The 27,103-nt window shown below is 45.7% G+C and overlaps 1 long non-coding RNA gene across 2 annotated transcripts; it reads left to right on the forward strand.

Annotated features, from left to right (window-relative positions):
* Positions 1–4,126: 4,126 nt before the first annotated feature.
* LOC140724421 (uncharacterized) lies at positions 4,127–21,741 on the forward strand. Of its 2 annotated transcripts, none has more exons than XR_012098127.1 (4): positions 4,127–4,217; positions 14,932–15,012; positions 17,891–18,003; positions 21,064–21,741. It is a non-coding gene; the product is annotated as an uncharacterized lncRNA (long non-coding RNA). The 2 variants fall into 2 exon arrangements; XR_012098128.1 differs by lacking the exon at positions 4,127–4,217 and adding an exon at positions 10,590–10,688.
* The last annotated feature ends 5,362 nt before the right edge of the window (positions 21,742–27,103 follow it).

Here is a 27,103-nt window from a genome sequence, read left to right on the forward strand (position 1 = left end):
GTATTGACCTCTTCATCCTGTCTGAGGAGCATTGCATCGATAGTAACCTGTCGCTGAAACTGCTTCTCTGTCTTTGGATGGTGCTATGTAGAGGATGTTCAGAGTTATCCATAATTGACCGTAGCCTACTCAGCGCCCTTCGCTCAGCTACCGATGTTAAACTCTCCAGTACTTTGCCCACGACAGAGCCCGCCTTCCTTACCAGCTTATTAAGACGTGAGGCGTCCCTCTTCTTAATGCTTCCTCCCCAACACGCCACCACAAAGAAGAGGGCGCTCTCCACAACTGACCTATAGAACATCTTCAGCATCTCACTACAGACATTGAATGACGCCAACCTTCTTAGGAAGTACAGTCGACTCTGTGCCTTCCTGCACAAGGCATCTGTGTTGGCAGTCCAGTCTAGCTTCTCGTCTAACTGTACTCCCAGATACTTGTAGGTCCTGTCATATATCTGGAATAATAAGCGTTCTAGATTAAGTGAACCTTTCTTGCAAAAATCATAAAAAGATGGAGTATTGGTGTTACTAAACATCAGATTTTACTATTGGGCAATTAATATTTGTTATATTACTTTTTGGATTTACGGTATAGATAATCACGATTGTCCTTCATGGTTGGACTTGGAGGAGAGCTCGGTAAGGGGGTTTTCTTTGGCTTCCTTACTGGGAGCTCCTCTTCCTTTTTTTGTTTTCTAGGATTGGTAGACAAGCTCGTAGTCCTATTGTTAGACATGCATGAAATATTTGGTATCAGTTTCGCAGATTTTTTGATTTGAATAACTTTGTTCTCTCTAGTAATATCCATCTTAACTATTTTTTTAAATCATCAATTCTGGATGAGGCCTTTTTAATATGGAAAACTAAGGGAATAAAAACATTTAGATTTGTTTTTAGAGAATTGTTCAATTTTTTTTCACAGCTAGTGGATAAATATAATATATCTAACGCAAAATTTTTTAGATATTTACAAGTTAGGAATTTTCTACGAGATTTATTACAGAATTATCTATTTGCTCATTTACCAAATATGATAGATGTTATTTTTCAGCTTAAACCATCTCAAAAAGGATTGATAGCCATTATATATAAATGGCTTATGAATTTACGAATGATGTCTAATGATAAGGTTAAATGTGCTTGGGAACTGGAACTTCAGGAGTTACTTTCAGATGATCAATGGAACAAAATTTATCAATTAGTTAACAATTTATCCATCTGTGCCCGTCACTCCTTGATTCAGTTCAAGGTAGTGCACAGGGCGCATATGTCAAAAGATAAACTAGCGCATATTTTTTCTAATATAAATCCCACCTGTGATAGATGTAATGCTGAGGTGGGTACCGTAACTCATATGTTTTGGTCTTGTATAAAGTTAAATAATTTTTGGAGAGATGTTTTTAGAACGTTATCCAAAGTCATAGGTTTGGACCAGCAACCTAATTCACTTACGGCAATCTTTGGGATCACTCCAAAGGAAGCAGGAAATGTTTCTGCTTCCGCTCGATGTATTATAGCTTTTTCAACTTTATTGGCTAGGAGAGCTCTTTGGTTGTATTGGAAAGATCCTAATCCACCTACTATTTTTTGGCTCTCCTCCATTACGTCGTGTTTAAGCTTGGAGAAAATTAGGAGTCGGACGTTTGATACATCTTTTGAATTTGAGTACACCTGGTGACCTTTCATTCAATATTTTCATATGATTTTAATTTTCTTCTTTTTGACTTTTTTCACTTTTTTAGGTAATCTTTTTTGTTCTTCTGTGTGATGTTTCAGATTTGACCGGAAAGATTTTTCCCCTTTTTTTGTAATTATATCCTGAAATGGACTGCCCAGTCTCCTTTTTTTGTTTTAGGTTAGTTTAGTGAGTTTAATTCTTCTTAATAATAGAAATGTTTTAGTCTTTTTTGGAATTGTTAAGAGGAGTTGTGGTTCCTTTTATATATTAGCTCAATATTATACTATATGTGATTTTAATAGTCTACACTCCTTTTGTTGTTTGTACTTTTATTGGAATAGGTATTTGATATAACCTCTGATTTGTATTTGTCTTTATATATATTTTTTAATTCAATAAAAAAAGATTAAAAATGAATGAAAAATGAATGTTCCTGAAGCTGGTGGTGTGGGACGTCCTGCTGGAAATATTACCAGTGATCAGGGTGAATATAACTAGAGGACATCGATTTATGGTCAGTGGTCAGAGATTCAGGATCAGAATCAGGTTTCTTATCACTAATGTCTCTTGTGAAATTTGTTGTTTTTGGCAGCAGTACAGAGTAAGACATAAAAAACATTGCTGTACGTTCCAATCAAAAAGAAATAAATAAATAATGCAAAAAGAGGAATAGTGAGATTGTGTTCATGAATTACAGAAAAACCCTAAAGCCCCCATCCCCCTCACACACACAAGCAGTAACAAGCATCAAGAAATCAAACTTAACTCCATCCATTGGTCAGATAGAGGAAGGGAGGAATGACTGTGAGGAGTTGTATGGTGACTGATGAGACATAGAAACGACCGGAGTGGGATTTGAGTAATTCAGTACGTGGACAGAAGGAAATGGGTGAAAACACACAGGACAGAGGGATGGAGAGACAGGTGGGATGCTGGAGTGGGAGGAATGTGACGAGTGAAGAGAGAGTGATGACTGTGTGAGGAGAGTTGGGCAGAGAGATCAGTGAGAGTGACACTCCAACTGGAGGGAGGGAAGGAGAGACTGAAAAGAGAGTGATGCAGACAGAGTGAATGCCAAGAGAGGGAGATGTGAGGAGTGGGATTTGAGAGACAAGGGTAGAGGTATTAAAGAGGAAAGGAGAGGGGTATGTGTGTATTTCAGAGGACAGATTTGACCTTGACTTGAGCCTCCTGTTCCTGCCTTTGAGTTTGTTCCTGATCAAACATAAAGCTTGTTTACTACTTTAACTTGCTTTTGCATATCTTCTGAATACAGATTCTCTGTTGGACACAACTCAGGAACCCCAGGTATCACCAACCAGAAAACATGGACCGGGTCTGACCACCAACCCTGCAGGGTCTGTGAGCTCAGGTACAGATTCCCAGTCGGATAGAACTCAGGGTCCCCAGGTAGCAGCAATGGGAGAACCAGGTCCGGGTTTGATCACCACCCCAGCAGGGTCTGTGAGCTCAGGTACAGATTCCTAGTCCGATAGAACTCAGGGTCCCCAGATAGCAGCAATGGGAGAACCAGGTCCGGGTTTGATCACCACCCCAGCAGGGTCTGTGAGCTCAGGTAACTGTGAGGGTGGAGGGAGGGGTCAATGAAAGGAGTGATCTTTCCCTCCTTCAGTCCTTGATATTCATCTGGGCTTTGACTGAGAGAACTGACTAGTGACAGAAGTTTTGGATGGGAGAGTTTGTGAGCAGGGACTGGATGGTTTTGGTTTCTTTTCAAATCAGAGACCTCTTTGACAAGTTGTTCTGGTTGATTCCCACTTTAATTCTATGTCCCACTCCCACTCTGGCATGACTGTCCATGACTGACGTGATGAGAGCACCCTCAGGTTTGAAGAGCATCACCTCATATTCTGTTCTGGGTAACTTCCAACCTGATTGCATAAATACCAATTTTGCTAACTTCTGGTAGTTTCCCCTCTCTCCCATTTCTCTCTTTTTCCATTCCTATTCTGGCTCCCCTCTTAGTCCTTCTCTTGTCCTCTCCTGCCCATCTCTTCCATCTTGTCCCCCCATCCATCCCTTTATTCTCTGGGCCACTGTCCTCTCTCCTTGGATTTCTCCTTCTTCATCCCTTTATCTCTTCCACATATCACCTCCCAGCTTCTCATATCAGCCTGCTCATCACCCAGATATCTTCTCACTCGCCTGACTTCAGCTATCACCTACCAGCTTGTTCTCTCCTCACCACCTTATCATGGCTTCTGCCCCCTTCCTTTCCAGTCCTGACGAAGTGTCCTGGCCCAAATCATTGACTATTTATTCTTCTCCAGAGGTGCTGCCTGACCTTCTCAGTCCCTTCAGCATTTTGTGTGCATTGCTCTAGATTTACAGCATCTGCAGAATTCCTGGTCTGCACATATTATTGTCCATGTTCTGTTGTTTAATATATGCCACTTTCCCATGTCTCTGTTACTTTGTTCCAGACCTGGAGACTTCAACACTGGATCAGTCTACAGGATTGTCTACTGGAGAGCACACACAGGAACTGTCCTCTGTCCCAGCGGGAGACACATCCTCAGGTACCAAGTCTCATGTCTGTCTGTGTTCATTCAATCTCTGTCACTTTGTGAGGTTGAACCTCCCATGGACCAGTTCACCTACTGGATGTACAGTGCATTGTGGTTAGGGGTGTGAATGATGAAGTCAGTGGTTCCTCTCTCCTGTCTGTTGGGTTGGGTTTGGTGAGTCGTGAGTGATGAGGCTCTGTTGGGGTGGGAGTGAGTGGGGTGGTGGGAATGAACAGTGAAGGGTGGAATGAATAAGAATGATACAGGAGGGAAGAGGGATAATGTTTGTGTGAGGGGAGGATGGTCACAGAGAGGAAGGGAGAAATGACTGTGAGGAGTTACACGGTGACTGATGAGACATAGAAATGACCGGAGAGGGATTTGAGTAATTCAGTATGTGGACAGAAAGAAATGGGTGAAAATACACAGGACAGAGGGATAGTGAGAGAGGTAGGGATGCTGGAGTGGGAAGAATGATGTGAGTGAAGAGAGAGTGATGACTGTGTGAGGAGAGTTGGACAGAGCGATCAGTGAGAGTGACGCTCCAACTGGAGGGAGGAAAGGAGAGACTGAAAAGAGAGTCATACAGACAGAGTTAATGCCGTGAGATGGAGATGTGAGGAGAGGGATTTAAGAGTGAAAGACAGAGGTATTAAAGAACAAAGGAGAGGGGTGTGTGTGTATTTTAGAGGACAGATTTGACCTGGACTAGAGCCTTATGTTCCCTGCCATTGAGTTCCTTCCTGATCTAATGTGAACCTTGTTTACTGCATTACCCATCCTTCGTATATCTTATTATTACAGATTTCCATTCTGACATAACTTGGGAATCCCTGGGGACATCGACCAGAGAACCTGGTCCAGGTTTTAACACAACCACAGCAGGGTCTTCAAGCTCGCATACAGATCTCCAGTCAGACACAACTTGTGAACCCGATGGATCAGTGACAGGTAAACCTGGTCCGGGTCTGACCACCACACCAGCTGTGTCTGCTAGTTCAGGGACAGATTCCCTGTCAGTCTCAACTTGTGAACCCCAGGGATCAGTGACAGCAGATCCTTCACAATTCAGGAAACCCAGGGTCTGTGAACTCAGGTATCTGTGGTGGGGTCATGTTCCCCTTCTTCAGACCTAAATATTCATCTGGGCTTTGACTGAGAGTAGTGACTGGTCACAGACATTCACGAGGGAGAATTACTGAACTGGATGGATTTGGTATCTCTTCAGATCTGAGACCTCCTTTTCAAATTGTTGTCCCATTGTCTACCCATTTCAATTCAACTTCCCAATCCCATTCCCACACGTCTTTGATTCCTCCACTCACCTGATGAGGCCAAAATTAGGAGGGGCAACACCTTATATTGTATCTAGGTAGCTTCCAAACTAACAGTATGAACATTGGTTTTTCTAGCTTCCAGTAATTTCCCCTTTCTACCAATTCTCTCTTTTTCAATTCCCATTCTGACTCCCCTCTTAACCCCTTTCTTCTTCTCACCAACCCATGACCTCCTTCTGGTCCCCTTCCTCCATGACTTTATTTTGTTCTCTGTGATTGGATTACTCCTCCTTCAGCCCTTTACCTCTTCCACATATCACCTCCCAGCTTCTCAAATCAACCTCTCCCTTACCCACCCACCTTCCCACTCACCTGGCTTCACCTATCACCTGCCAGCTGAACTCCTCCCCACCTCTTTATTCTGGCTTCTTCCCCCTTCCTCTCCAGTGCTGATGAAGGGTCTCAGCCCAAAACACTCACTGTTTATTCCCCTCCAGAGATGCAGCCTGACCTGCTGAGATCTTCCAGCATTTTGTGTGTGTTGCTCTGGATTTTCAGCATCTGCAGAATCTCTCATCTTTATGAATTATTGTCCCTGTTTAATCTCTGCCACTCTCCCATGTCTCTGTTACTTTGTTCCAGACCTGGAGGCTTCCACAATGGATCAGCCCGATGGATCATCTACAGGACAACCCACCCCATCACCATCCTCTGTCTCAGTGGGAGAGAGATCCTCAGGTATCAGCTCTCGTGTCCATTGGGGTTTTTCAGTTTCTCGCTCTGTGACATTGAACCTCTTATAGACTGATTCACCTGCTGGATGTGCGTCCTGGTGAGGTGATAGTGATTGTTCAGCTGATCCTTCTCCCCATCTTGCATCACATTCCACCAACATCCGTCGTCTCTCCAAAGGCAGTGAGCGTTCTTGTGGAGAACAGTCCATGGGGTTGGTTGCTATCAGATGATAGTCAGAGATCTGTCAGGGTGAAGATACGTCTCTACCAAAGAAGGTGTAAGGAGCTCCTGCCCTCCTCTAGCCTGCAGGTCACCCTTGGGCAAGGTGTGGCATTTGCTTAGCACCACCCACACCCTCACAATCAGGGTCATGAAGAGGTATGGGAGCAGGTACTGGATGTTCCAGGGAAGGTGGGATCTGTTCCGAAGGGACGGTTTACACCTGAACTGGAGCGGTACTAACATTCTTGCAGGGAAGTTTGCTAGTGCTTCTTGGGGGGGTTTAAACTAAATTTGCAGGGGGCGGGGATCCAGAATGTGAGAGAGGATAGTGAGAGGAAGAATAAAGGACAGGTGGGGACTACACGGTTCCGGAATATTAAGTGTGTAGTAGAGGAAGGTGAGGCGGAACAAGTGATAAGGAGGACACATGTACAGAGGGATGGTCTGACGGAACATGGAGTTAAATGTGTTGCAAGAATAAGTAAATGTGGGAAGGACAACAAAATTCTAGGGGTGTATAGCCCGATGGGAGTTCGGGGAGCTGGGTTAAGCACAATAGGCAGCGATTCAAACAGAGAGAGGAGAAATGGGTTAAAAATTCTATATCTGAATGCACGAAGTGTCAGGAATAAGGCGGATGAGCTTGAAGCCCAGGTGCGAATGGGTAACTGTGATGTTGTTGGGATAACGAAGACATGGCTGCAGGGAGATCAGACCTGGGAAATGAATGTACAAGGGTATACGTGCTATCATAGGGACAGAAATGTGGGCAGAGGGGGTGGGGAGGCCCTGTTGGTGAGGAATGAGATTCAGTCCTTTGCAAGGGGGGACATAGGGTCAGGAGAAGTAGAGTCTGTGTGGGTAGAACTGAGGAACAGTAAGGGCAAAAGGACCCAAATGGGTGTTGTCTACAGGCCACCAAACAGTAGCATGGATATTGGGTGCAAGTTGAATAGGGAGTTAACATTGGCATGTGGCAAAGGTAATGTCGCAGTAGTTATGGGGGATTTCAACATGCAGGTGAACTGGGAGAATCAGGTTGGTGCTGGACCACAGGATAGGGAGTTTGTAGAGTGCCTACGGGTTGCATTCTTGGAACAACTTGTACGAGAGCCGACCAGGGACAAGATTATTCTGGATTTAGTGTTATGTAATGAACAGGATTTGATAAGCGATCTCGCAGTAAAGGAGCCATTAGGAGGTAGTGATCATAATATGATAAGCTTTTATCTGCAATTTGAGAAGGATAAGGGCAGCTCGGAGGTGTCAGTGTTGCAGATGAACAGGGGAAACTATGGAGCCATGAGGGAGGAGCTGGCCAAAGTTGATTGGACGGATAGCCTAGCAGAAAAGACAGTGGAACAGCAATGGCAGGTATTCTTGGGAATAATGCACAAGGTGCAAAATCAGTTCATTCCCCAGAGAAGGAAGGATTCAAAGGGGGGAAAGGGGCCTCAGTGGTTGACAAAAGAAGTCAGAGACTGCATAGCATTAAAAAAAGGAAATATGAGAGAGCGAAGGTGAGTGGGAGGACAGGTGATTGGGAAGTTTTTAAGGAACAACAGAACTTAACTAAAAATACAATACGGGGAGAAAAAATGAGGTACGAACGCAAGCTAGCCAGGAATATAAAGGAAGATAGCAAAAGCTTTTTTGGGTATGTGAAGAGAAAGAAGATAGTTAAGAACAATGTTGGGCCCTTGAAGAATGAATTGGGTGAAATTGTTATGGGAAACAGAGAAATGGCAGAAGAATTTAATGAGTACTTTAGATCTGTTTTCACTAAGGAAGACACAAACAATCTCCCAGATGTATGGATGGGCCAAGGACATAGGGTAACAGAGGAAATGAAACAGATTGACATTCGGAAGGAAACGGTGATGAGAAGACTGATGGGACTGAAGGCTGACAAATCCCCAGGTCCAGATGGTCTGCACCCTAGGGTACTAAAGGAGGTGGCCCTGGAAATTGCGGATGCATTGGTAATCATTTTCCAATGTTCCTTTGATTCAGGATCAGTTCCTGAGGATTGGAGAATGGCTAATGTTATCCCACTTTTTAAGAAAGGAGGGAGGGAGAAAACAGAACTATCGACTTGTCAGCCTGACATCGGTGGTGGGAAAGATGCTAGAGTCCATTATAAAGGATGAAATAGTGGCATATCTAGATAGCAGTGATAGGATTGGGCCGAGCCAGCATGGATTTACCAAGGGTAAATCATGCTTGACTAATCTGTTGGAGTTTTTCGAGGATGTAACCAGGAAGTTAGATGGGGGAGATCCAGTGGATGTAGTGTACCTTGATTTTCAGAAGGCATTTGATAAGGTCCCACATAGAAGATTGGTGGGTAAAATCAAAGCTCAGGGCATTGGGGGGAAGGCATTGACATGGATAGAAAACTGGTTGGCAGATAGAAAGCAAAGGGTAGTGGTGAATGGGTGTTTCTCGGAATGGCAGGTGGTGACTAGTGGGGTGCCACAGGGCTCGGTATTGGGACCACAGCTGTTTACCATTTACGTTAACGATTTGGATGAAGGCATAGAAAATAACATCAGCAAATTTGCTGATGATACTGAGCTGGGTGGCAGTGTGACATGTGATGAGGATGTTAGGAGAGTTCAGGGTGACTTGGATAGGCTGGGTGGGTGGGCAGATACTTGGCAGATGGCGTTTAATGTGAATAAGTGTGAGGTTATCCACTTTGGGAGTAAGAACAGGAAGACAGATTATTATCTGAACGGTATAGAGTTGGGTAAGGGAGTAATACAAAGAGATCTCGGAGTCCTTGTTCATCAGTCACTGAAGGTGAATGAGCAAGTGCAGCAGGCAGTGAAGAAGGCTAATGGAATGTTGGCCTTTATTACAAAGGGAATTGAGTACAAGAGCAAGGAAATCCTCTTGCATTTGTACAGAGCCCTGGTGAGACCACACCTGGAGTATTGTGTACAGTTTGGGTCTCCAGGGTTAAGGAAGGACATCCTGGCTGTAGAGGAAGTGCAGCGTAGATTCACGAGGTTTATTCCTGGGATGTCTGGACTGTCTTACGCATAGAGGTTAGAGAGACTGGGCTTGTACACGCTGGAATTAAGGAGATTGAGAGGGGATCTGATTGAAACATATAAGATTATTAAGGGATTGGACAAGATAGAGGCAGGAAATATGTTCCAGATGCTGGGAGAGTCCAGTACCAGAGGGCATGGTTTGAGAATAATGGGTAGGTCATTTAGGACAGAGTTAAGGAAAAACTTCTTCTCCCAGAGAGTTGTGGGGGTCTGGAATACACTGCCTCGGACGGTAGTGGAGGCCAATTCTCTGGATGCTTTCAAGAAGAAGCTAGATAGGTATTTTATGGATAGGGGAATCAAGGGATATGGGGACAAGGCAGGAACCGGGTATTGATAGGAATTGATGAGCCATGATCTCAAATTGGCGGTGCAGGCTCGAAGGGCCGAATGGTCTACTTCTGCACCTATTGTCTATTGTCGTGTGAGCAGCTGGTACATATCACATATACGGGTTCAGCAACCACTGACGCCAGGCTGACAATCTCTGAAGAGTATTGATAATGGCTGGAGTCACCCATCCTGTAAAGACACTGCCCAGAACAATCATGGTGATGGACAGACCTTGATCATCCACGTGATACGACATGAGACGTAATGATAACGATGTCGGAGAACAAGGACTGAGAGATGCGGCTTGGAGGGTGAGGGGATTTAAGTGGTTTTACACACAGAATGCTGGAGGAACTCAGCAGGTCAGGCAGCATCTATGGAAAAGAGTAAAAAGTCGACATTTCAGGCCAAGACCCTCATCAGGATTTCCAGCATCTGCAGATTTTCTCTTATTTGTGATTTAAGTGGTTGTTTCATAATGATCATCGGGTGAGAGATGGGTGTGAGGTGGAGGAGTGAAGGATGGTAGGGGGGTCAGATGAGTGAGGAATGGGCACTGAGAGGAGAGGATTGAGTGAAGAGGGAGGTGCGGATTGCCTGAGAGGATTATGTTGTGTGCAGATCCAGAGGTTTGACCAGTTTCACACTGGTAGATTATAGATGTTTCTGTTCGTGATAACCACTCCCCATCTCATTTACTCTCTCCACCCTGATCCGCTGCTCGCCTGTCCCCACCCACCCTGTTTCGCTCTTTGCAGATTCCCAGTTGGACACAACTCAGGAACCCCAGGGGTCTGCGACTGGAGGACCTGGTCCCAGTTTGTCCACCACCCCAGCAGGGTCTGCAAGCTCAGGTATCCATGGTTCGCGTCACCAAAGGGAATGTTTCTCCTCGGTTTCAGTCCTGGAATTCCCTCCTCACTCCCACTGAGGGGAGTCACGTGGAGTGACAGAGGTTTGAGAGAGCGAATCGGTGAAGGCACACCAAATGGTTTTGGTTTCTCCACCCTGTCCCGGTCTGATCACCAGGTTTGGTGTCTCCTCTCCGTCACTCTCCCACGTCTGTGGTCCTTTGTTCCAGTCCACTGGACTTCCACAGACAAACAAGTCAAAGGATCGTCTACTGGTGAACTCTGCTGGGAACTGCCCCCTGTCCCAGCAGGAGATACATCCTCAGGTACCAAGACCTTGTGGGGAATGGACAATCTCTCTCACTGGATGTCCTTGTAGCTCATGTACATCGTCTCCCCTGTTGGATGTGGTTTCCCATGGGGTGGGGAGCACTGATGTCACTGACTCATCCCCTGTCTGGACAATTCTCAGTCCTGTATTGAGGTCCCTCTGTTGGAGGTGGGGTGAGAATTCTACACTGAGGTGCTGGTGTTGTGTGTGGGCGTTAAAAGGAAGATGCTGTAGCTTTCAACAACAAGCCACTGTGGCTGTTTGTGTGGGCAGCTTGTGGGTGGTCTGACAGTCAGGAACAAGGGTTGAGAGCTGGGCTTTGTGAAGGAGGAGAGTTAAGTGACTGACTGGTCATTAGTCAGAGGGTTCATCACGAAGGAATGGGGCCTGAAGTTGGAAATGGGTCCAGGAGCCTGAGGTCCCACACCCCCAGGTTCAGGAACAGTAACCATCTGGCTCCTAAACCAGTGTGGATAACTTTACTCACCTCATCTCTGAACTGATTGCACAGCCTACACACTCATTTTTATGGACTCCACAACTCATGTTCTCAGCATTTATCATCATCTATCTTTGATTTATTTCCACTATTTGTCTTCTGTTGCACACTGGTTGTTTGTTTTTATGTCGAGGTTTTCACACTTCCTGTTGTATATTTTATTATTTTCCTGTGAATGCTTGCAAGAAAATGATTCTTTGGGTTGTATATGTTGGATGTATGTACTCTGATAATAAAGTTACTTTATCTTTCATCTATATTAGAGTTATGGCTGCCAAGTAGGGACATTGTCTCTCTCAACCTCATTTTCCTGCCTTGTCCTGTAACCTTTGACACCATTACTAATCAATAACCTATTAACCTCTGCTTTAAATATAACCAATCACTTGGCCTCCACAGTCTTCTGTGGTAATAAATTCCATAGGTTCACCATCCTCTGGCCAATGAAAATCCTCCTCATTTCTGTTTTAAAGGAACGTCCTTCTGTTCTGAGGAAGTGCCCTCTCTATCCTAGACTCCCCCACTATAGGAAACATTGTCTTCACATCCGCTCTATACTGACCTTTCAATATTCGATAGGTTTCAATGAGATGCACCCTCTTTCTCTGAACTCCAGTGAGCACAGACCCAGAGCAATGAAACGCTCCTCATTCTCGAACATTTTCATTCCCAGGGGGATCATTCTAGTGAACCTCCTCTAGACCATCTCCAATGCCAGCACATCCTTTCTGAGATCAGGGGCCCAGAAATGCTCCCGACCACAAAGCCACCAATTCTGTCATCCATATCATTGACATATAATGTGAAAAGAAGCTGTCACGGTCAAACAAACCAGAAATGCTCCCGACCACAGAGCCACCAATTCCGTCATCCATATCATTGACATATAATGTGAAAAGAAGCTGTCACGGCCAAACAAACCAGAAATGCTCCCGACCACAGAGCCACCAATTCCGTCATCCATATCATTGACATATAATGTGAAAAGAAGCTGTCACGGTCAAACAAACCAGAAATGCTCCCGACCACAGAGCCACCAATTCCGTCATCCATATCACTGACATATAATGTGAAAAGAAGCTGTCACGGTCAAACAAACCAAAACAATTGCCACTGCTGGCAACCCTACGGATTTGACATGATGCATCCTCACTCCAATAATCAATTTTCCAAAAAGCTCGATATGTATTTGATCCTTTATTAGCAATTAGCAAACGTACACTCTTGAAGCAATGAAACTTAAGCATGCCCAAGTGTAAGCTAAGTGTTATTGAGTGTTATTGAGTGATCAGCAAAAGGTACGACATCTGCCCGTCCCCATCTACTACAAACTGCAATGAACAAAGCTTGAAGATGGAACTTATTCCCTTCACTTTTACCCCGTCCACATTCATGTGACTAGTTACCATAATAAATGCGAAACTCAGAATACAATGCAGATGGAGAACAGATACGTGGGTCATACAGAAGCCGTCCCAATATCGAACCCTATGGAACACCAGCAGTCACCGACAACCAACCAGAATAGACCTTTAATCCCAATCTTTCCCTCTGTCAGTCAGTCAGTCAGTCTACTAACTACAGTATGCTCGTATCTTTCCTGTAATATCATGGGCTCTTGTTTATTAGTATCGTGTGTGACAGCTTGTCAGAGGCCTTCTGAAGATCCAAATGCACAACATCCACCAATCCTCCTTTGTCTATTCTGCCTGTTATTTTCTCAAAGAATTCCAACGGATTTCTCAGGCAAGATTTCCCCTTAAGGAAACGATGCTAACATAGGCCTCTTTTCTCATGTGCCTCCAAGTACCCCAAAACTTCATCTTTATAATGGACTCCTTCCCAGCCAGTGAAGTCAGGCCTAACTAGCCTATAATTTCATGTCCTTTGCCTCCCTCCCTTCTTTAAGAGTAGAGTGACATTTGCAATTTTCCAGTCCTCCAGGGCCATTCCAGAATCCAGTGTTGTTGAAATATCCCTACTAATGCCGTCATCTCTTGCAAACCCCTGGGGTGTAGTCCATCTGGTCCAGGTGATTTACCTACCTTCAGCCCTTTTGGCTTCCCAAGCACCTTCTCCTTAGTATTAGCAAGTTCACTCACTCTTACCCCACGACACTCTCCAGTTTCAGATGTACAGCTGGTTTCTTCCATCATAAAGACTGACGCAAGAACGATTAGGATGGGAAACAACTTCTTTCCCCAGGCTGTCAGACACTGAACTCCCAGCTTCCTGCCAGGTCACATCACACTTGAAGCATGATGTGGTCTACTTTTCAACTTGTGTCTCAAATGCAACTTATTATTTATGAATTTACAAGTGTTGATATTAATTTGTGTGTGTGTTTTACGTATGTCTGGAGGAACGTTGTTTCGTTTGGTGATAAAAAATGTGTACTGTTGAATGAAAGTAAACTGAACTGGAACTTGAGTTTGAAAACATTTATTAAGTTCATCCACCATTTCTTTGTCCTACCTCTGCAACATCATTTTCCATCCGTCCAATATCCACTGTCACCTCTCTTTTATTCTTGATATATCTGAAAAATCTTTTTGCATCCTCTTTTATACTGTTGGCTAACTTACTTTCATATTTCATCTTTTTTCTCCTTATTGTTTTTTCCAATTACCTTCTATTGGTTTTTAAGAGCTTCTGAATCGTCTAACCTCCCACTAATTCTTGCTCTATTCTCTGCCCTCTCTTTTGCTTTTATGCTGACTTTCACTTCCCTTGTCATCATGGTTGCATCATCCTCCATTTAAAAGACTTCATTTTCTTTGGATTTATCTATCCTGCACCTTCTGAATTGCTCCAGAAATTCCAGCCATTGCTGTTCTACTGTCATCACTGCAAGTATTCCCTTTCAATCAACTTTGGCCAGCTCCACTCTCATGCCTTCTCTTGGAATCCAGCACCAATCTGAGTTTCCTAACCTGCTGCACATTGAAATCGCCCATGACCATCGTAACATTGCCCTTTTGTCCTGCCTTTTTTTATCTCCCGTTGTAATTTCTGCCCCACATCCTGGCAACTGTTGAGAATCCTGTATATAACCCCCAAGAGGGTCTTGCTATCCTTGCATTTTCTTAACTCAATCCACAAGGATTCAACATCTTCCAATATTATTCACCTGTTTCTAAGGACTTGATTTTATTTTTTACCAAGAGAGCCACCCCACTTCCTCTGCCTGTCCTTCTGAATGACGGAAGAGGTTGGGGATGAGCAAATGGGGGAATTGGGAAGGAGTCTGTGTGTGGAGTGTGTCAGAGTGATGAAACTGAGCCTGGTGGAGAGACTGGGGGAGTGTTGTGGAAGAACAGAACTGGCTGGTGTGTGGACGTAGCAGGAAGAATCAGTCTCAGCCCTGGACCTATCCTCCAAACTCCATTTCTCACCTGGACCTTCTCTCGTCCCAGATTCGGATAGGAGGACAAGCCCCGACGCCGGGCAGGAGAAGCCGACGGATGCCATATGCAAAGCCTCTGAGATGATCCCAGGTAACCACTGAGTTCTGATAGATGACCGTCAGGTACTCCTGATCACAGGGACCCTTTCTGATGCATCTGGCCTTCGTGTGATTGGGGTCTGCATGGAGCATCTCCCCAAACAGCGACGGACATTCCTCTCCCCCAAACCCCACCACTTTCAGCCGGGGGGGGGGGGGGGGGCCTTGCTCTGTCTGCCCTGTGGAAATGGTATGCAGATGTTTACGAAGAGATGCAGGAGGGGTGGAATTCTTCCACAAGCAAGGCATGGATACTCAAAAAGGGGGTTTGACGTTACAAAAGTTTGTGCTCATGAAGGGGACGTTGCTCACATTTGAGCTGGTGCTGAGAAGTTCTGACGATATCACAGTTGCACTCGGGAGAGACACAATGGAGGGTCAGAGACTGTTCATTTGGGTAGAACACAGGAATAGGAAGGGTGAAATCACACTGATGGATTGTACAACAGAACCCCGAATAGCCATCAGGACATTGAGGAATAGATATGTAATCAGGTTAAGGAAATGTGTTAAAATAATAGGGTCGTTGTCATGGGGGGTTCAACTTCCCTCATGTAAACTGGGGCCTTCTTCGTGCAAGCAGTTTCTCTGGGGCAGAAAACGGGTTATTTTCTTTGGAGCAGTGGAGGCTGACGGGAGATCTGATCGAGGTTTTTGTGATTATGAGAGGCTGAGATGGAGCAGATAAGGAGGGTCTGTTTCCCAGGGTTGAAACGCCCAACTCCAGAGGGCAGTTATTGAAGATGAGAGGGGGTTAGGTTCAAGGGGGCTGTGAGGGGTAAGGTTTTTACTCAGTGGTGGGTACCTGGAATGCACTGTCTGGTATAGTGGTAGAGGCAAATACATTAGAGGCTTTTAAGGGACATTTAGATTGACAGATGGATGTGAGGAAGATGGAGGGATTTGGACATTATGTGGGAAGGAGGTATTAGATTCTGTGTCCTTTTGATTTACTTTTTAGCTGGTCCAGTACAACATTGTGAGCCGAATGGCCTGTTCCTGTGCTGTACTGTTCGATGTTCTGTATGAGACCAAGGTAAACTGAATCGGCCAGTGTGTGGAAGACACCAACACTGGGGCATAGTGGGCGTGAGGAAGGCTATCAATATCTGCAGCAGGATCTGGATGAGCTGGGGAAATGGCAGATGGAATTTAATGCAGACAAGCATGATCGCACTTTGGGAATGTAAAGCAGGTTCAGACTCACACAGGGAACGGTGTGGTAGAACAGAGGAATCTGGGAATACAGATCCAGAACACTTTGAAAGTGGTGCCACAGGTAGATAGGGTTGTAAAGCGAGCTTTTGGCACATTGGCCTTCATAAATAAAAGTACTGACTGCATGTGTTGAGATGCTATGCTGAAATTGTATAAGACGTTGTTGAGGATTAATTTGGAGATTGTATGCAGTTCTGGTCACCTACCTACAGGAAAGATATCAATGAGATTGAAAGAGAGCAGAGAAAATGTACAAGCATGTGGCCAAGACTTGAGGACTTGAGTTTTAGGGAAAGGTTGGATAGGTTAGGAGTTTATTCCGGGGATGTAGGAGACAGAGGGGAGATTTGATAGAGGTATACAAAATTGTGAGGGGTACAGACAGGGTAAATGCAAACAATCTTTTTCCACTGAGGTTGGGTGGGTCTGGAACTGGAGTTCATGGGTTAAGGGTGAAAGGTGAAATATTTGAGGGAAGCCTGAGTGGGAACTTCTTCACTTGGAGGGTAGTGAGAGTGTACAACGAGCTGCCAGCAGAAGTGGTGGATCTGGGTTTGATTTCAACATGTAACACAAGTTTGGATAAGTACATGGATGGGAGGGATTTGGAGGGACACAGTCCCGGTGTGGGTAGATGGGACGAAGCAGAATAATAGTTTGGCAAGGACTAGATGGCCTGAAGGGCCTGTTTCTGTGCTGTAGTGCTCTATCACCCAAAGATCTAGATCCCTCTCTAGATGTCATTACGCTCCCTCTGAGAGCCGAAGCCCCCCCACAATATCCAACTTTCAATGAGGACTTGGGATCAAATTTCTCTTCAATCCATTCCACCGGATGGGGTTAGTTTTTCCCCTTCAGTTCGATACGTCATGCGATGCTTTGAAAAACGTGTTCTTCTTTGTGTTATTGACCATGTCAATCTTTACTGGCTTCAGCTAACATACACGCTTCCCTTCTTATTGAAATAAAATCTAGCCAGGGGAAGCGAGGTGAATTTACACGTTGCACAGAGAGGCTGGTGGTGGGTGGGGGAGGGACTGGTTACTGGAACGATGGGCAGGAGGGGAACCTGGGGTCAGCCTGGGTCCCCGTGCTTACACAGAGAGGCTGGTGGTGGATGGGGGAGGGACTGGTTACTGGAACGATGGGCAGGAGGGGAACCTGGGGTCAGCCTGGGTCCCCGTGCTTACACAGAGAGGCTGGTGGTGGATGGGGGAGGGACTGGTTACTGGAACGATGGGCAGGAGGGGAACCTGGGGTCAGCCTGGGTCCCCGTGCTTACACAGAGAGGCTGGTGGTGGATGGGGGAGGGACTGGTTACTGGAACGATGGGCAGGAGGGGAACCTGGGGTCAGCCTGGGTCCCCGTGCTTACACAGAGAGGCTGGTGGTGGATGGGGGAGCGACTGGTTACTGGAATGATGGGCAGGAGGGGAACCTGGGGTTAGCCTGGGTCCCCGTGCTTACACAGAGAGGCTGGTGGTGGATGGGGGGAGGGACTGGTTACTGGAACGATGGGCAGGAGGGGAACCTGGGGTCAGCCTGGGTCCCCGTGCTTACCATCACCAACACTCCAGCCCAACCACCCATCACACCGTGTGAGTCTGCTGTCTCTGGATCTGCTCTGACTGAACACTTCTCTCAATCTTCCAGTGAACGGGCTCCTGTCAGATGAGTGTGAGGAGATGATCAGCAGTGTCCAAGTGCTGTACCTTGGGCAGAACAACCTGGGAGACCCCCAGGAGTTAGAGGCCTACCTCAATCAGGTGAGAGATGTTGTCCACATTCATTCCCAGAGGTGGAGATTCTGATTCATGTGCCTTTGGTCAGTCCAGGTCAATAATCAGTGACTGTCCCTTCCCGATGAACGGTGAAACACCCAACCCTGAAATGATTACATCTGAGTCACCAGAGACTCCCCGTCCTCAGTCACCACCCAACGCAGGATATAAGAACAGAATTAGGCCATTGGGCCCATGAAGTCTGCTCCATGAATGTGTTTTACCATGGCACTTTCTCCCTGTAAGCCAAACCCTCTTACCGATCAATCTCTGCCCTAAATTCACCCAGTGTGAATGGGGACTGCCCCACCACCTAATAAACACCATCTCCCCGTCTCCCCCACCTCCACCCCATTATACACGACTTCCAAAGACAAACTATTTACAGTGATCATTGTCCCCTCGTTGTCCCACCATTCCTCTAAATCCCTTATTCCTGTGTACATTGTGTGCACGTACGGGCACGTACATAGCCTTGGGCAGTCGGTTCCCAACCTGCCTTCCTCCTCCATTGGCAACGAGTTCCCACCGACCGACCATCTCCACTCATATCCCTTCAGCTTTGCATCTCCCCCATGGTCTCAGCGACCATTCGTAACCAGTGATCACTTTGCATCTCCCCCGTGGTCTCAGCGACCATTCGGAGCCAGTGATCACTTTGCATCTCCCCCGTAGTCTCAGCGATCACTTTGCATCTCCCCCGTAGTCTCAGCGATCACTTTGTGACTTTCCTGCGATCCCCCATGGTCTCAGCAACCATTCGGAGCCAGCGATCACTTTGCATCTCTCCCATGGTCTCCATGGTCTCAGCGATCACTTTGTGACTTTCCTGTGATCCCCCATGGTCTCAACGACCATTCGGAGCCAGCGATCACTTTGCATCTCCCCCATGTTCTCAGCGATCACTTTGCATCTCCCCCATGGTCTCCGCGATCACTTTGCATCTCCCCCGTGGTCTCCGCGATCACTTTGTGACTTTCCTGCGATCCCCCATGGTCTCAGCGACCATTCGGAGCCAGCGATCACTTTGCATCTCCCCCGTGGTCTCAGCGATCACTTTGTGACTTTCCTGCGATCCCCCGTGGTCTCAGCGACCATTCGGAGCCAGCGATCACTTTGCATCTCTCCCGTGGTCTCAGCGATCACTTTGTGACTTTCCTGCGATCCCCCATGGTCTCAGCGATCACTTTGCATCTCCCCCATGGTCTCAGCGATCACTTTGTGACTTTCCTGCGATCCCCCATGGTCTCAGCGATCACTTTGCATCTCCCCTGTGGTCTCAGCGATCACTCTGTGACTTTCCTGCGATCCCCCGTGGTCTCAGCAACCATTCGGAGCCAGCGATCACTTTGCATCTCCCTCATGGTCTCAACGATCACATTGTGACTTTCCTGCGATCCCCCATGGTCTCAGCGACCATTCGGAGCCAGCGATCACTTTGCATCTCCCCTGTGGTCTCAGCGATCACTTTGTGACTTTCCTGCGATCCCCCATGGTCTCAGCGACCATTCGGAGCCAGCGATCACTTTGCATCTCCCTCATGGTCTCAACGATCACATTGTGACTTTCCTGCGATCCCCCATGGTCTCAGCGACCATTCGGAGCCAGCGATCACTTTGCATCTCCCCCGTGGTCTCAGCGATCACTTTGTGACTTTCCTGTGATCCCCCATGGTCTCAGCGATCACTTTGCATCTCCCCCATGGTCTCAGCGATCACATTGTGACTTTCCTGCGATCCCCCATGGTCTCAGCGACCATTCGGAGCCAGCAATCACTTTGCATCTCCCTCATGGTCTCAACGATCACTTTGTGACTTTCCTGCTCGGGGTTCCCCGTCGTTAGCAGAGTAGAGGTTCCTCTGGTTTGGGGAAATGTTTTCCTCTGGTGCCCGTTTTCTAGGAACATTTATCTCCCATTCTGTGGACCGTCTGTTGTTTATGGGATATGATGATTTACAGGTTTAGGGGACATTATTCCATTTGTTATGGAGTTAATGTTTCAGCTCAGAGACCCTTGGTCAGAACTGTCTGGGAGAGGGGGAGATACGTCTGGTCTCAGTTTGGGAGACAGCAATACACTGCACCAGGGAATCGGTTTCACAGGTCTGTGAGGAGGTGGGTTTCCGTGTGGTAGGGAAAGGATCTTGCCTGATTTTGGGAGCTGGTGAGTGAACCTCGCAGACTGAGGGGTTGAGGGGAGTATCCTGGTCTGGAGAGGGGAAATCCCAGAATTTGAGTGGAGAAATCCCCTGGTCTAAGGGGGGGGGGGGGGCATCCCCTTATCTACAGGGTGAGGAAAATCTCCTGGTCTTAGTGGTTGACGAGAATCCCTTGGTCTTGGTGGGGGTGTGGTAGAAATCCCCTGGTCTCAGGGGGATGAGAGGTGTTCTCTGATCCAAGGGGAATGAGAGGCATTCTCTGCCCTTGGGGTAAGGAGATCCCCTAGTCCAAGGAGAGTGGAAATTTCCTGGACAGGGTGGGGGTAGAGATGGGAATCCCTGGTCTCACTTATGAGGAGAATTCCCTGGTACGAGGGTGAGGGGGAGGTGAATGCCATTCTCCGGCCTCAGTAGGTGAGGACGATCCCCTGATCCGAGAGGGGTGAGAGGTATTCTCTGGCCTCAGGGTGAGGAGAATTCCCTGTTGGAGGGGGTAAGGGGCATTCTGTGTGAGGGGAGGGTTTTTCTCAGGTCTGAAGGAAAAGCTGATTCCATTTTCTGGGAAGCTCTATTCCCAGTTTGGAGCACGGGAATTTCTCTGATCCCGAGAGAAGGTGGATCCTTGTTGTGGGATGTTTGGAGGAGCAGATTCTCCTGGTGAAAGGATGGGGTTTGGGGAGGGGTTGATGGTGATTTCTGAGGAATTGAATTTTCCTGGTGTATAGGGAATGTAGTTCTTGGTGTGAAGAAGGGAATCTCCTGGTGGTAAGTGATGGATTTTGTGGGTGATGAGAGGAGGGTCTCTCTGCTGTCCTGATCCCCCACACAGTGCGGTCTAACCGTGTTTCTTCACCCGTCACTCACCATCAACATCCCTGGTCCACAGATACGTGAGATACTGAGGGAACAGCTCCCCTGCAAGCACATCCTGTCCAAGAGCAAACGCGACAAGGGAAATAACTGAGAGGGAAGATCTCAGATCATGTTCGCCCAACGTATCACAGGGTGATGGACGATGTGTGAAGTGTTCATGGGTTGTGGTGGGGAGTGTGAGGTTTCAGTGGGTTGTGTGATGGTGGTGGGGAATCCAATATCAGTGAAATATTATTAGCATCAATTGGACTGTGTATCTGTCATTGAGAATCAGGTTTATTATCAGTAACATATTACTCTTTCATCTTTCATTATTTCTCATCAATTGAATGTAATAATGGGTTTAATCCAAGCAATAAAAGACACATTCAGATTCCTGGGAAGTGGCTCTGTAATTGTTTCTGTATTTCCAATGATTCACGGTTACTTTAATTTAGAATGTATTTCTGTTTTCCTTCAGTTGTGATGTTATATTCATTTATGACTGTTATTAAAAGTAATATCATAAAGACACAAAATAAATGAACATTCCCAAACAGCTTGCGGAGAAGGGAGACCGTTTCTGCACAATCGGTCTTCCTTTGCACGTCGGCTGTTTGTCGGTCTTTATTTACATGTAGATTTTCGTAAATTGTATCATGCTTTATTTTCACGTGAATGCTTGTAAGAAAATGAGTCTCAGGGTAGTATATGGTGATGTATACGTACTTTGTTAATAAATTTACTTTGAACTTTGATTGCAAAGCTGTTCTTTTCAATATCTGAATCAAGTTTAATAACACTGACATATGTCATGAAATTTGTTGTTTTGTGTCAGCAGTACAGTATAAGACAGAAAATACTATAAATTACAATAAGAAATGTACAGAATATAAAAATAAGTCGTGTAAAAAGAGAGCAAGAATATCTTCAAGCTGATTATCTTGCCTGCAATTTCCATTAAGTACTGAAGACTGGTTCTGGATTGAATTAATATCTGCTACACTCACATAATTCCACAAATCCTGAATAATTCCGAACAGAACCTATCAAATAACTGGAAGAGGCCTGAACTGCTACAGCACAGGAGGTTGTGGATCAGCAGCGGGTAAGAGGGATGAGTGAGGATGGGTACTGCTGTGTTTTGTAACTACAAAACATTAAACTAATGAAAAGAATAACACGGGAGTGGGAATGTGAGTCTAACTTTGTTTTTTTACTTTAAGCGAGGCACACACGTATCACGTGGTAGCTTCATGACGTATGCAATACTTTAATTTTTTAGATAATCCTTAACAAATTATTTAAACAAGAATGTTTAATCAACAGTATATTTACAATGTTACTGAAATATTAAATACACACCGTTCCTACCTGCTTAGCTGTAAACAATTCAATGGAGAATGCATCTCAACTCTCTATACACAGTATACTATACAATACAACTACTATAGACAGACATCATGCAGAGTCAATTTCAAATTGTCCCATTCAGGCGAAAGATTGATTCACTATGGATGGAGGTTTTCTTACTCTTTAATGTCTTTCCTGACTGAGGGATCACTGCATTTGGCAAGTGTGACTTTTGAAACATTGAACCTCACCCACATTAGTACTGGTTAAAACATTTTCCACCCCAAAGCAGACGTGAGGCCTTTCTGTCGATCTGTGTGTGTTGTTTGTCACTGCAGCTTGAAGGCAACGTGATGCAGAGGCTGTGGGGTGTTCACGTCCATCACCCGGAACTTGTGACATGACTGCACCTGCACCATAAGGTGAGGTGTCACGGGCAAGCTTCACTAGACAGTGTGGATCACGATGTGTGAGTGCAGTGTGTGTTGTCACCATTTCCTTTACCTTTTGTCCATTTCCATCTCTTCCCCATCTGTGATAACGGGTGAAAGGAGTGGAGGACAGTAGCCAGGTTTGGCAGGAATTAACAAATCCTAAAATGGACCACAACTCTGACATGTCCTGTGGGCTCGGGGCATCCACCACTGCTTGAATTTTCTCAGCACACTTGTGTAATTCTTGTGCGTCAATGATGTGATGTTTGGTTTAAAGAAGTTACAGTTGTCGTGTCATGTTCTGGGCCATAATCTTTCAATCTTTTTAACTCTGTCTTGAGGTTTTAGAGATCATCCTTACCGGTCATCTGGGTAACACTGAGTGACTGGACAGCCTTGCAGCACCTGGTCCATCGCTTTCTGCTGGACCTCAGGTGCAGATGCTCCTCCAAAAATAAGCAGAAAAACTCTTTGTGAGTGTTTATGGTGAGAAACACTATGGACTCTTCTTTCATCTCCCTCTGTAGGTGAGCCTCAGCTAAGTCCACTTTGCTCAAGTGTTTTCCTCCAGAAAAGTTTGCAGAGGTCCCCTCCATCCCAGGCAGAAGGTATCGATCTACTTTTGGTACTGGGTTGATGGTGATCTAAAAATCACCACAGATCTGGACAGACCCATTCTTCTTGGCTACTGGGACCACTGGCATTGCTCATGGGTTCCACTCGAGCTTGGACAGAATTTCCTCAGCCTCCATGTGATCCAGCTCACTGGCTACTTTATCATGGATAGTCTAAGGAACTGGTCGGGCTTTGCTAAACTTGGGTGTGGGATGTTCATTTAACACTATTTTACCCGTGATACGTTTGAGTTTTCCAATGGGATCCTTGAACACTGCTGTGGCATCATCCATGACCTTGCTTAATTCACTTTCAGTTGACTGTTACAGGGGATGTGGCACACAAATGGTGGCTGGATCTCCAGTCAGACTGCAGTTGTCTCAGCGAACCCATCCCCACAACACTGGCCCTCTTGCTTTTACCACATACACGTCCAAAGTGGCTTGGTGGCTGTTGCATTTCACTGTTACGAATGTTATTCCCACCGGAGTGATCTCTTCTCCAGTATAAGTTCTCAGCTGGATATCTACAGGCTTCAGTTTAATATCTTTGAAATGGCGTTCAATCTGCTTTTGTGGAATGACTGAAACAGCTGAGCCAGTGTCCAATTCTATTTTAATTAATTTGCCGTTCACTTCTGATGTAAGCCACATTGCTTGTCTATTATTGGTTTTCAAATTGTAACTCTTAAGAGTTCCCGGTCTTGTGTCAGTCTTCCCGAAAACATCTTCTAATGCTGGAAATCCAGAGCAACACACACAAAATGCTGGAAGAACAGTATCTATGGAAAAGAGTTAACAGTCCACGTTTCAGGCCAAGACCCTGCATCAGGACTGAATCCTCGATTGATGATGCTTTTCCACAGATGCTGCCTGACCTGCTGAGTTTCTCCAGCATTTTGTGTGTGTTCCTGTGTCACTCTCAAGATGATCAGATTTTCTCTTTTTGTAACTACAACGGGATATTTATATTTTGCTCTTCCCTGTGCAGTCCATTTATTTTTGTCTGTCTGGCATGATCAGTGTTGACAGTTGTTATTTGTTAAGTTGGGTGCTGTACACAATCCTAATCTGATGCAAAACGCATGTGGGAGCACAGAGGAACATTTGGAAATCTCCAGGAAGGCTTTCTTCATTGCTGCTGCTGTTGTGAGGTCCAGGTCTCTGCTGGGAAGAACAGGCCCCCAGTCCTCGGGGTCGCGTTACCGGTGGCCGTTGGCGGGGGCGTCATAGTGTGCTAGGCAGAGGATGGTGCTCAGAGAGGTCAGGGCACTTTCACTGTGTGCTGCGTCTGCGAGGCTGGGTCTGACGGCACCTTGGAAGTCCATAGCGGGGGTATTCCCTTCTGTCGCCTGCGTGGGACGATGAGTCCCTGAGGACTTGTGGAAACTGTGTGGTGGTTTCTTTTGAACTTATAGTCTTTTAACATCTTTGGACTATTTTTACTGTGCTCATGGTCTGTTTTTTTTTCAATTATGGTATTGTCTGCACTGTTGTAACTATATGTTAACTATATGTTTTTGTGTAGGTCTTGTAGCTTTAGTTTTTGTTTTGTTGGGTGGTAGAGTTGGTCTCCTGACTTGGTGTGTCTGGATAGTATTGTTTTATCTGGTGGGTTTGGAGCTCCTTTCCTGGGAACACGCTAAGATGGTAGCATGATATTAATATGCAGAAGCCTCTCCAGACTCTGGATTTGGGGATTACCAAATGTTATGTGGATTTTCTGTTGTAGTCTGTTTTGTCATGTGCTTTTGTGATATCATTCTGGAGGAACGTAGTCTCATTTTTTAACTGCATTGCATTTGTGGTTTCTAAATGACAATAAACTGAACTGATCTATGTATGGGTAGAATTTGTTAGGTATATTTGGAGGGATTCTTTAATCAATATGTGGACAATCCATCGAGAGGAGGGACTGTACTGGACGTGGTGTTGGGTAATGAGCCCAACCAGGTGTCTGACCTTTCAGTGGGTGAGCTGTTAGGGAACAGTGACCACAACTCCTTAACTGTCAGGATAGCGATAGATAAGGATCGGTATGGATCTTGTGGGAGAGTTTTAAATTGAAGTAGGGCAAATTACGAGGGGATGAGGCAGGAACTCAGAATCGTTAATTGGGAACACCTTTTTTCTGGCAAGTCCACATCAGACTAGTAGAGGGTGTTTAAAGGTCAATTACACAGAGTACAGGAAAGGTGTGTTCCTGTTCGAAAGAAGGACAGGAATGGAAGGAGAAGAGAGCCTTGGATATGCAGAGAGGTGATGTATTCAGTCAAGGTGAAAAAGGAAAAGTATGTAAACCTTCGGAAGACAGGATCAAGTGAAGCACATGAGGAGTATAAAGAAGGCAGAAATGAACTAACAAAGGGATTTAGGAAAGCCAGGAGAGGCCAAGAAAAGTCATTGGAAAAGAGCATTCCAAGGGATCCTACAGTATACATACATCGAGCAAGAGGATAACTAAGGAGAGGGTAGGAACACTACCGGATAAAGGGGGAACATTTGTTTGGGTGTGGACAATGTGAATGAGGTATTAATGAGTACAGTACATTGTTCAAGTGATTACCAAGGAAAAGGACATGGAGGACCTGGAGATCAATGCCATGTGTGTAAAGTCTGGTTCAGCCTCACCTGGAGTACTGTGTGGAGTTCTAGTCAACCCAACAAAGGAAGGATGTTGAGGTTTTGGAGAGGTTGCACAGAGGTTTACCAGGATGCTGTCTGGTTTAGAGAGAGTGTGCTAACATGAGAGGCTGGATAAAGCTGAGTTGTTTTCTTCAGAGTGTCGGAGACTGAGGGGAGATCAGATAGAGGTTTATATGACTATGAGAGGCAGAGATAGAGGAGACAGGGAGTATCTGTTTCCCAGGGTTGAAATCTCTAATACCAGAGGGCAGACATTGAAGGTGACAGGGGGGTAGGTTCAGAGGAAATGTGAGGGGTAAGATGGAGGGATATAGACATTGTGTAAGTAGGATGGATTAGCTTTCAGGTGTTTCTGATTTAGTTTTCAACTGGTTCGACAGAACATTGAGGTCAGAAGGGCATATTACCCTGCTGTCCAGTCCTATGATCGATGCACTTCTTTGTATTTCTGCAAGTTTCATCTTTAAACCTCCATTGCTCTGGTGTATGTGAGTCCTTGCCACACCAGTAATACAATTTTGTTTTACTGCAATGTAAATACATTTATTGCAATGTAGTTCACTCTCATTGTCATTTCTGACTGCAACACAATTGTGTCTACGTTGGACACTGGGCTGAATTCACAGAGATATAATGGACAGAGAGGGTGAGAGAGGGACAGTTCACAGGATAAATCCCCCCACACCAGCAATGTGTCAGTGTTGGACACTGGGCTGAGTTCACAGGAATATAATAGACAGAGAGGGTGAGAGAGGGACAGTTCACAGGATAAATCCCCCCACACCAGCAATGTGTCAGTGTTGGACACTGGGCTGAGTTCACAGGAATATAATGGACAGAGAGTGTGAATGAGGGACAGTTCACAGGATAAATCCCCCACACCAGCAATGTGTTAGTGTCGGACACTGGGCTGAGTTCACAGGAATATAATGGACAGAGAGGGTGAGAGAGGGACAGTTCACAGGATAAATCCCCTCACACCAGCAATGTGTCAGTGTTGGACACTGGGCTGAGTTCACAGGAATAT

Source organism: Hemitrygon akajei, unplaced genomic scaffold, assembly GCF_048418815.1.
Source record: "Hemitrygon akajei unplaced genomic scaffold, sHemAka1.3 Scf000212, whole genome shotgun sequence".
NCBI lineage: Eukaryota > Metazoa > Chordata > Chondrichthyes > Myliobatiformes > Dasyatidae > Hemitrygon > Hemitrygon akajei.